Genomic DNA, 10,920 nt, shown 5'->3' with positions numbered 1-10,920 from the left:
CACCAACATGTAAGAAATCATTACCAAGATAAGGAGTAGAATCAGTTAGAGTTGCAAGGTCAGGCATCACATGTTGATTCGCGCTGGTGTCGGGAAACCAAGTCGTTGCAGCAGAATCATTCGCAATAGCAAGGTGAGCAGAGGGATATTGTGTGTTGCTGCGAAACTGAGAGCATTGAAGAGCTGAATGGCCAAGATTGTAACATAATTGGCAGCGTACATGTCCAGACCACTGCCCCTGATTCGGCCTGAAATCTGCAGCAGAGGTGCGCCTGTTCTGCCTCCAATCTGCAGCAGAGTGGCCTCTGTTTTGGGCCTGAAATCGGTTGTTGCTGGGACGCCAATTACCCCTATAACGTCCCTTGTTTCGGCTGTGATGAGCAGAAATCTGAGGTGTTGGCAGCAATGGTGGTTGCTGCGGCAGAGAAGAAGAAGACAGCAGAGGTGAAGAGGATGAACCGACAGCCATGGAGTGAAAGGAATTCTTGTGCAGAAACTCATGGGTAAGGAGATGGCTATGAAGATCAGCATATGATAGCGGTTCGCCTTGGTTATGAGGCTAGTTACCAAGTCTTTGAACTCACCGCGAAGGCCACGAAACACATAAAGATTGAAATCTTCAAGAGACATTGGGCGACCAGCAGCAGACAATTCATCAAATAACGATTTGGGTTGTTGCATATACATACTAACTGATGCATCACCTTGCCGAAGGTCTTGAAAGGAGCCATGTAGTTGCATGATCCGGGAATTAGATGGAGAGGCAAGTGCCTTCTCAAGCGTGCGCCAAACACAATGTGACGTAGAACAATCTACTACAAGATGCAAAACATCCACGGAGAGAGAGGAGAGTAGAGCACTCAAAATAAGTTGATCTTGTTGTTTCCAATGAAGAAAAGAAGGGCTGATGGCAGAGGAAGAACTAACGGAAGCATCAATCATATGAGATGGAGGACATGACAAGGAGCCGTCAACAAATTGAGGAAAAGAGACACTATGGACAAAACATAGCTTGCAAAAACATTTTCTTTTCGTTGGAGTAGAGAAAGCGCATTTGCTTATGAAATTGAAGTACCACCTATTGAGATATTTAACTTAGCCTACACATAATCAACAATAATGTTTGATAAACAATTTCTCAGGTTTAAATCAGCAGTTAAAGCACATTTCAATCCACAATCATCAAAAAAAGTGAAACAAGAGCATTTCTATTTTATATGGGCAAGCAGACAATCAGATTAAAAACAGCTATGCACCATCGACATACATGAAACATTTCTAGATGGGGGGGTGGTGTTTATTACAGCAAAATTATTAAAACCATAGATTAAGAAAGGATGTCCTTTAAATCTTAGACACCGGCTGAATTTACAACCCAAAAAACCAATATAAACTTTCGTAAATAAGGTTTAAAGATGTCATTCATAAGACTTTGGAAGGTTGCCGGAGCGTTGGTAAGCCCGAAAGGCATTACTAAGAATTCATAATGGCCTTCATGGGTACGGAAAGCTGTTTTAGGTATATCCTCTGGTTGAACCCTAATTTGGTGATATCCCGACCTTAGATCCAGCTTACTAAAGATGGTTGATCCATGAAGCTCATCAAGAAGTTCATCAACTATAGGTATGGGAAATTTAACCTTAATGGTTTCTTTGTTAAGGGCTCTATAGTCAACACAAAGCCTCCAACTTCCATCATGTTTTCTTACTAATAAGACCGGGGATGAGAATGGACTTTGGCTAGGTCTAACAATACCAGATTGTAACATTTCATGGACTATTTTTTCAATTTCAGATTTTTGAAAGTAAGGGTATCTGTAAGGTCCTACACAAACTGGTTTTGCACCTGGCTGTAAAACAATATGGTGTTCATGATTTTGAGTAGGGGGTAATCCCGTGGGTTCTAAAAACACTTCTGAATATTGGCTAAGAAGGTCAAGTATTTGTGGTTCAACAGAAGTTTCAATAGACAGTAAACTGGAATTTTCAGAATCAATAAACTGAATAACTAGTCCTCTTTTATTTTCCCTAGAAACTTTACCAGAATTTTCTATTCCTTTTACTATTAAATGTGATGCTTCTGGTATTGGTGTTGGAGCTGTATTAATGCAACAGGGCAGGCCATTAGCATACATGAGTCAAGCAATTCATGGAAAAAGCCTTACAACTATCTACCTACGAGAAGGAGCTGATGGCATTGGTTTTAGCAGTGAAGAAATGCAGGTCTTATCTTTTAGGACACAACTTTAAGATACAGACGGATCACCAGAGTCTCAAGTACTTGCTGGAACAAAAGGTGGGTACTCCTCTTCAGCAAAAATGGATTACCAAAATTTTGGGATATGAGTTTGTGGTGGAATACAAACCAGGGAAGGAAAACAAGGTTGCTGATGCCTTGTCCTGGAAATTGGAAGAGTCAAAGGAAGGAAACCTATCTGCTATTACAGCACCAGCAAACACGTGGTTGGAACAACTTAGAACCAGTTATGCTACAGATCCTAAATTGCAGCAGATTCCTAAAAAGCTGGAACAAGACAATCTTGCATTCCATAATTATAAACAACAAGATGGACTATTATTTTACAAAGGAAGATTGTCCATTCTCGCCTCAAGGGAGTTGAGAGAACAAATTTGATTAAGCTGAAAAGTTAGGATGCACACTGTTAAAGCGTTTCCACGTTTCAGCATCAGAAGGATGCACCATCACACCATCAACCGCATCATGTGCTTGGTGCCATGTCATGTGCTCAGCAGTCCTTGGTGACATAAATAACCTCTGCAGTCTAAGTGTGATCGGGAAGTATCTAAGTTTTTTATATGCCACTAGAGTCGTTCCCCTACCAGTTCTGGATTTGTAACGGGAATGCCCGCATGTCATGCACTCCGTCATCTCAGCATTTTCAAGGTAGTATAACATGCAGAAGTTAGGGCACATGTCAATTTTCTGGTATCCTAAACCGAGGGGTTTCATCATGGACTTCGCAGCATAGAAGTTCTCTTTCAGCCTGTTCCCTTCAAGTAAAATGCTTCTTGCCCAATCAATAATTTTGTCATACCCGACCTCACTCAACCCGTGATCTGACTTGATGGTGAACACCTGTGCCACGGCCAATAATTTACTCTGGTTTGTGCAGCCATCCCATAATGGTTCATTAGAATTTTTCAACAAATCAAAAAACCTAGCTGCATCTGCATTAGGTTCTTCTTCTACGATTGGACATTGACTGACTTTACCTTGATTCATTCTCATTGCATCCATAACCATATTTCTATAAGGATTAATTTTGTCATTTGCCGCTTTATGCACGTTGCTAGCACTAGAAGTTGTCCCAACCATTGTTTCTTCCATTCTCCTCTTACTAACAAATACTTCTCCATGTGCATACCAACACTGGTAATTCTTCATAAACCCTTTGTGTAGAAGATGCATCATTACAACATCTGGATGCAGATACTTTTTATTTTGACACTTCCTGCATGGACACCTAATACAGCCTCCAGTAAAATTTCTGGGAATAGATGTTGTGAAATTAATAAAACCCTGAACCCCGTTACAATAATCCATCCTCTGCAATCCTTGGGGTGAATCTTGATACATCCATGAACGATCATCCATGACTTATACATATCAAATCTCTATAAAACTATGATGACATCATGTATTAATTAACTAAGCTAGGTAAATAAACTTGCAAAAATATTAATCTACCTTGAGATTATCCAACAAACCATTATCCAACAAACCAATCACAACTTCTCATAAATATTAAATATTCATTATGATCATTTATCAATGTCCATACGTACAAATTAATATATATAAATTTATGAAAATTACCACACCGCAATACCATTGATAAAACTTAAAACAAACCCATTAAGCAAGTTATTGATTATTTCAAAACAACACATGTAATTCCATAAAGTTTTAACGATTTACAAACAAATACAATCTTACAAAATCTAAAACAAACCATAACAGGTATAAAATTATACATTCATATAGTATAAGTTTGTTTGAGAAATAACAATAAAACATGTACATCTACTAACAAAATACATATACTAAAAAACAACAAAATTGATATTTAAATGTTAAAATTTAAAAAGATAGAATTACTTACAAAAATTGATAAAATCCATCGGCAAATCAGAACACGGATGATGTGACCACAAAATTTCAAGAAATATAACTTGTTGTGCTGAGATAAGGGAGATTTTTGTGTGGGTGTTGGTTGTTTGCAGATATGGAGAGTTGGGATTAGAAAGAAGAATGAGAAATAGGGGAGGAGAGGGTCGGTAGCAGGGAATTATATTAACTTTTTCTGACGGTTTCACCGACAGAATAATCCATCGGTGACACCGTTGGTTATTCTGTTGGAAAAATAGACACGGCACCATATGGATCCGCCATTTCAAATCCGTTGGTGATTCCGTCGGTATTTTTAACGGTGAACCAGTCCCGTCACTGTATGGGCCTATCATTTTGAATCCGTCGGTGATTCTATCAGAAAAAACCACTCCGCCAAAATCTCCACGTCAGCGACCCGACTTTTTTTTTTTTTTTTTAATTCTGAACTTTCCGTCAGTAATTCAGTCGGTAACTACCGACGGACAATATCCGTTACTATTAAGCGAATTTCTGGTAGTGATGAAATTGTAAGAAAAAAAATTAAAAACGATCCCAAACAAAATAGATATAAAAAAAAAATAAGGACTAAATTTGAAAAATAAAAAAATAGAAAGGAGGAAATTGAAAAAAAATATAATTTGATGGATTATTCAGGATAAAAGAAATAATAATCAAAATGATAGGAACCAAATATAAAGGAAAACAATTAAAGGGGCTAGCCTAAAATTTTGAAAGGGTTGGTGCAAAAATTTAGGTGGATAAAAAAAAATTGATTGTTAACACCAAACTATAGATGTGTTTGCAACAGAAAATGACATTTAGTTATTGAATTACCTCACACACACCGCGTAAAAGACATAGAGTCAACACCTATTGGAGCATGCATGACATATGTCAACAAAGTTTTTTGTAACATTAAACATTTATTAAAATTCAAAAATGCCCTTGAGCTAACTTGGCATTAACAAAAATAAAACCATAATAAAAAAGATCATAAAACCTCTAAAAAGATAGCCTTGTTAATTTGAACTTTTTCATTTTAACAAAAAATAACACCCCTAGGCCTAAGGCATTTTGCACAATAAGTTTGGGAGATCTCTTCTCATAGTGTATAGCTAGCTACTTCTATTCGATTATCAATTTGAACAATAGTTATTTGTAATATGAATTTTATCATTGAACCTTTTTTCTTTCAAATTATGTTGGCACTGATTTATGCGTTAGAATTTGTTTTTCTTTGCATGAAGGGTTCGATGATATTTTGATTTTAAATTGAAGATCAATACACTGCAGAATGAAATTTTAAGTTATCGCTGAAACAATTAAAAGAACAACAATAATAATAAAAAAAACCACAAGAGCTTCAGTAGGCAAAATCATCATTTTAATAGAAAATTCAAACCCAATGAACAGTCTACCAACCAATGAATTTCCTACTTGATGTTGAATTTTCTAATGAAATGAATTTGGTTGGTGAAACTTTCGTTGTGGAATCTAATTCCCAATACAAGGAGACATAGACTATCGATAAGGGCTACCATTCAACCATGATGAGCTGGATTGAAGCTTCAACAATACGATTCAATGTTTTTTTTTAAAAAAAATACATTGAATAAAAGTAGAAAAATAAATAAAATCCATGCTTGATCACTTTTTTGGGGCTAAATCTGACGACCACCTCCTACGTATTTCTTAAGACTTGTAGGCATACCACGTTGCATTGCTGGATGAAATGTTTCTCCAAGTCCTCCTATGTATTTCTTAGGACTTATAGGAGAGAGGCATGAAGAGAAGGGAAAATCAAAAGAATCTCTCTACATGGTTTGGCAAACGTACTGTCAATAGTTGTGACTGCGACTTTACAGAAGATCCTTATGAGAATGTCATACGGTAGTGCTGATATATGACATGCCATGGAATGGCTTGCAGCTATGCTGCTGCTGCTGCTGAGTTAAGTTACTATACGAGCTGGCAATTACAAGAATTTTAAGTCCTAATCAAACACAAAAGCTTGATTGAGTTGGAAAGCCAGGAGGGTTTTGATCTCTCCGTGGTCTTTTCAGCCTTTTGTTTTTCTAAAGTATTTGCGTACGGGTTAACTTTTTCAATGCTAAGCACAAGAAAAGAAACAGTTCAAATTTATTGGCAAAAAACGAGACAGGAAACATGTAAAAAGCCAGTACCTAGCATTGCATTACCATAGCATGAAACTTCAAATACTATTTTTTTGAAAGATGCGTATATTATTTAAACGTCAAAATCTGACGGGAATATAACAGAAGATACACAACATCTTACTATGGCAAAAACCATATATAGGATAAAGCGCAGCTTAAGATAAACAAAAGCAAAGAAAACCACAGAAAATCCATCCGAATGAGCTGAAGCTAAACATTCCTCTACAAAACAAAATAGAAATTACTCAAAGACATAATGGGAGAAGACACAATAGCAAGGCCGTAGAAAAATGGTGGATTCAAAGCCAGGCAACAAATTCACTTGAACTCCGCACTCCTTGTTTAGCCAAGCAATCTGCCATGCAATTACTTTCACGAAAGATATGTGAGAAGGTGATTGAACCAAAATATGCTTTCAGTCTATTAACAAAGGAGAACAAATTATGATGCTTCCAGGAACGACTGAGAGGCTTATTCATCCAGCGAATAAAATTGACAGAGTTAGATTCGATGATGAGGTGTTGATGGTGTAAGAGGCAATTAGATGTTGATAGTTCAATAGCTTTAACAATAGCCCTTAACTCAGCAATATTAGAGTCTAAAATATCAACTGGAACAGAGAACATACCGAGCAGATGGCCATGATGATTTCGCAGCACACCACCTATTCCAGAGGGGCCTGGCTTACCAAGAGAAGAGTCGTCCACATTCCATTTGAGGCTATTAATCATAGGAGGAGACCACGTATTATTAATCCTGAAAGAGTGAGCATTGGACCACCGAAGCAATCCATCTGCCGATCTAATCAGATCTGTAGGGGAGTATGGAAAATCTGAATGGATAGCTTTTAGCCATAGACATAGACGGGTGATGATAAGAAAGAATATTGAGTCATAGTCAAGTGTCTTCTGTTGGAAAATCAGATCATTTCAAAGGAGCCAAAGAGACCATGCCACTGAGAAGAACAACATCAACCATGCCTTCCTTTGAAAATGACCATGGACCATGGAAGACCATTGAGACCACATATCTGAGAAGCTGTTTGGGCAACACCAAACTAAACCCCACCACTTAATGATTTTGGACCAAATGAGCCAATGCTTATGGCACTGTAGCAGAATATGGTCCATCGATTCTGCTTCAACAAGGCAGATAGGGCAATTTGATTCCGAGCTACCCAAGATACCTCTTCGAACCAACATACATTGGGTGTTGAGTCTGTTAATGATAGCCATCCAACAAAAGATCTCTACCTTAGGAGGGACAATACCTTTCCATATTCCAGCAAACGAGAAGGCATTGTTTGTGGAAGGCTTTGGACTCAACAATCCGCAGAGAGATTTCACTGAAAATCTTCCTGAATTATTGTCCTTCCATATTAGTCTATCCTCTCCATCTTTGTCCATGAGTACTATCGAAAGGATTGCATAGAGTTGATCAAGCAAGCCAATGTTGCGCCCCCATAGTGGACGTATCCAGGAAAAAAACCAAATCCACTCATACCCTTCCCACATTCCCATCTTAGCAATGGTGGCAGCTTTGTCATTGGATAATTGGAAAAGAGTAGGGAACTGATCTGCTAAACAGTGGTTATTAAGCCAGTAATCAAGCCAAAACATAGTTTTCTTGCCATTTCCGATAAGAACCAAAGATTGCTCATTCACAATATCCTGCAACTTATTATTTCTCACACAATGATTGACAATCTGAGACCATGTAGATGCAGTTCCTGGAATAGGAGCTTGCAGCAGCAGATTAGAGCAATTGGTGTTGTGGATGCTTTTGATCACATTCTTCCACATACTTGAATCCTCCAACCCAAACCTCCATAACCATTTAAAGAGCAGAGCTGTATTTTTGTCCTTTAAAGAACCAATCCCAAGACCACCCGCATGTTTTGGAAGAGTAACAGTTGCCCAGCTAACATTGCATATTTTGTGCCTTTCCGCATTTCCAGACCAGAGGAAGGATCGAAGTTTCTGATCAATTTTGGAGGCTACCGTAGCAGGCATGGGGAACATAGATAGGTAGTAGATGGGGAGATTGCTGAGCACAAATTTAATCAAGCACAAACGGCCCCTAATAGATAAGAACTTGCCTTTCCACGAAGCCAATCGGCAACTGATATTGCGCAAAATAGGATTCCACATTGTAGCTCTGCCCAAGTTTCCACCGATGGGGAGCCCAAGATACATGAGAGGCAACTGATCCTGCTTGCATCTGAGAAGCTGAGCCGTGAAGTTACATGTATGAGCTGCTACACCCACACCCACAATACTGCTTTTATAAAAATTGACCTTCAACCCTGAGACAAGTTCAAAGCATAATAGGATACGTTTAATGTTCTGCATGCTATGTAGAGAGTCTGAACTGAATATAAGGGTGTCGTCCACAAACTATAAGTGAGATATGACAAGCCCTGAATTGCCGATGCTTATACCCGAAGTCAAACCCAAATCACAGCCACACTGCAACATACAACTCAAGCCCTGGACTGCAATGTTGAAGAGAAACGGAGAGAGAGGGTCTACTTGGCGTAGGCCTTTAGCTAAGCAGAATTCCTCCGTGGGAGACCCATTAACAAGCACAGACATTTTTGCCGTTGATATGCATTGCATAATCCACCCTCGCCATCTACTACCAAAGCCCATACTAGCCATGATTTCATTAATATATTCCCATAACACCGAATCAAAGGCTTTATGAAAATCTAGTTTGAAAAGATAAGCTTTACCCTTTTTCTTCTTGATGAAAGAAAGGACCTCATTTGTAATGAAGACGCTGTCTAAAATTTGCCTCCCTTTGATGAAAGCATTTTGATGATGAGAGATGACCTCTGGCATAACATGTTTCAACCTAGCTGCTAGGATCTTTGAGAAGATCTTGTATAGGTTGCCCACCAAACTAATAAGTCTGAAATCCGATAGCTTGATAACACTTTTAATCTTTGGAATAAGAGTAACGAAGGTGCTATTGATACCTGCAGGGAGGAGATTAGTCCGATAGAATTCATCAACCATCGGGATAATGTCCTCACCTATAATGTGCCATGCTTTCTTGATCAAAAGAAAGTTAATACCATCAGGACCTGGAGCTTTATTTCCATCACAATACCACACAGCTGCTGTAATCTCTTCTGCAGAAAATGGCAATTCAAGAGCAGCCGAGGAGGAAGGCTTCAGCCTTGAGAAATCCAGGTTTGAACATGACGCTCTAGGTCTGTTCTGGTAGGAGTATAGGTTGCGGAAAAAGTGAAAGACAACTAGCTTCACATCGATTGGTTTAGATAGGATCTTTCCATCAACCTCCAAACATGCAAGCTGATTCTTTTTCTGTCTTGTTGTTGCAGCTAAATGAAAGAATCGGGTATTTTTATCTCCAAGCTTACACCACTGAATTCTTGACTTCTGATGCCAGGCAGACTCTTGAGCTCTATATAGGATTTTGAGCTGGGAGGCAATGGATGTACTTCTAATCAGTTCATCAGCAATCAAGACCCTACACTCATTTTGACGATCCATTAAGTCAGCTTCAAGTTCCAGTTCTTCAATTCTATGATTCATGTTTCCCACAGAAGCTTTACTCCATTGCCGACATCTCTCTTTCAACATCTTTAGAGCTAGGACCATTTTCCTTGTACCAGATTTGGAAACTGTGATTGAGCTCCAGAAGCTCTGAATCATAATTCTGAAATCAGACGCAAGCCACCAGCAATTCAAGAAGCGAAAAGGTTTCGGGCCCCAATTTGTAGAGTCTAGCAACATATGCAAAGGCCTATGATCGGATGAATATCTTGAGAGACCAAATAAAGTGGAGGATGGGAAAGCCTGCAACCAATCTCCCGATAGAAATATTCTATCAATGCGGCTTGCCGCATTACCTCGAGACCATGTAAATTTTCTCCCAATTAAGGGGAGCTCTATAAGATTACAACCATCAATGCAATTTTTAAATCTTGTCATGGAAGATGTTATTTGTGAGCCGCCTTTCCTATTTGATGGCAATAAGGTTTCATTAAAATCACCTGCAAGACACCACGACTTGCTAACACTATCCCTGAATGTAACAAGATAACTCCACTGATCATTCTTCAGGATCCCAATATTCAGAGCATATACAAAAGAGACTAGGCAATCTAGATTGGAGCGAGTGAAGGTGCCTTCGATATGCAAAACACGGCCATTCATAGCAACAGAACAGCTAGAGACACAAAAGAGATTCGGATTCCATATACATAATATCCCCCCCGAAAGGCCCAATGAGGGAACTGCATACCAAGCCTTAGGATGACGACCCCATATAGCAGTAATAGTGAAATCATTCAAAGTTTCCAATTTTGTTTCCAAAATACCCAGGATATGGAGATTAAATTTTCTACCAAGATTCCTCAAACATCTCTTTTTTTCTCTGCCCCCTAATCCACAAACATTCCATACAATTATACTACCCATAGAAGTGATTATAGAGACCATACCTTTAGACTATTTACTGAAGCAAATCACGTCTTCTTCCTTAGGATCCACTCTTCCTGATCTCGGTCTAGGAATCCCTGCAGAGTCTGAGTCATGAGTGTGCTATCGCCATGCCCTTGGAGAATAGCTTTTCCAACTTC

This window comes from Populus alba, chromosome 19, assembly GCF_005239225.2.
Source record: "Populus alba chromosome 19, ASM523922v2, whole genome shotgun sequence".
Lineage (NCBI taxonomy): Eukaryota > Viridiplantae > Streptophyta > Magnoliopsida > Malpighiales > Salicaceae > Populus > Populus alba.
This window is presented reverse-complemented; position numbering follows the sequence as displayed.